The sequence below is a fragment of the Ailuropoda melanoleuca genome, chromosome 20 (genome assembly GCF_002007445.2).
Source record: "Ailuropoda melanoleuca isolate Jingjing chromosome 20, ASM200744v2, whole genome shotgun sequence".
Taxonomy (NCBI): Eukaryota; Metazoa; Chordata; class Mammalia; order Carnivora; family Ursidae; genus Ailuropoda; species Ailuropoda melanoleuca.
The window spans coordinates 6,050,485-6,051,701 of record NC_048237.1 but is presented as its reverse complement, the minus strand read 5'-3'; the positions used below and the strand labels follow the sequence as shown (position 1 = coordinate 6,051,701).

The 1,217-nt window shown below is 32.8% G+C and overlaps 1 non-coding gene across 1 annotated transcript; it reads left to right on the top strand.

Annotated features, from left to right (window-relative positions):
- The first annotated feature begins 229 nt into the window (after positions 1 to 229).
- On the top strand, positions 230 to 336 carry LOC117797331. Its single transcript, XR_004622263.1, has one exon. It is a non-coding gene; the product is annotated as a U6 spliceosomal RNA (small nuclear RNA).
- The last annotated feature ends 881 nt before the right edge of the window (positions 337 to 1,217 follow it).

Genomic DNA, 1,217 nt, shown 5'->3' with positions numbered 1-1,217 from the left:
GAAAAAGTCTAATATTTTTTAAAACATCTAACACTTAAATAATTGTCAATACACCAACATTTTATTTTCTAGTGTCCTCAGGTCCACCAGAGGATAGTGATTTAGAAACTTTTCTGTCTCTACTATTGAAGTAAAGTGAAGAATATGTGACCACTATTTGTAACACTTAAAAAAAAATTATGACCATTTTTTAATTATTAGTATTCATATTAACCACAATCCTATAGTTATACTCATTTCAGTAGCACACATACTATAATTAGAATGATACAGAGAGGTTTAGCATGTCTCCTGCACAAGGACAACGTGCAAATTTCTGAAGAATTCCACAAATGCATGTGCATATGCACGTGTGCGCGCACACACACACAAACACACACACTATATAATCCCTTGGTTCCGTATAATGAAAAAAAATCTCGATACATTTTTGAAGTCATGTTTATGACCATGACTTACAAATATAGATATATTTTTAAATTTTTGTAATTTTGTAATTTTCTAAGTTTTAAATCATTCTTTGTAAATATTTTTTTAAAAAAAATTTCTCCAGAGATACTTGATTTTTCTCTGTATTGGTGGATTCTATATCACACAATCCTGTTTTTTAGCATTTCTTTTTTCTCTGAAATCTTTTCTTTTTATTTCTATTTCTGGTGTTATAAAATGGCATGATAAAGTATAACTTACTTGAGACTTTTTTTTATTTAACAATATTTTTTATTAGTCATCATACAGTACATCCCTAGTTTTTGATATAAAGTTCCATGATTCATTACTAGCGTATAACACCCAGTGCACCATGCAATACGTGCCCCCCTTAATACCCATCACCAGCGTATCCCATTCCCCCACCCCTCACCCCTCTGAAGGCCTCAGTTTCTTTCCCAGAGTCCATAGTCTCTCATGGTCATTCCCCCTTCTGTTTACCCCCTTTCTTCTTCCCTTTCTTCTCCTACCGATCTTCCTATTTCTTATGTTCCATAAATGAGTGAAACCATATGATAATTGTCTTTCTATGCTTGACTTATTTCACTTAGCATTATCTCCTCCAGTCCTGTCCATGTTGCAGCAAATGTTGAGAAATCATTCATTTGATGGCTGAGTAATATTCCACTGTATATACGGACCACATCTTCTTTTTTTTTTTATTTTATTATACTATGTTAATCACCATACAGTACATCCCCAGATTCCGATGTAAAGTTTGATGCTTC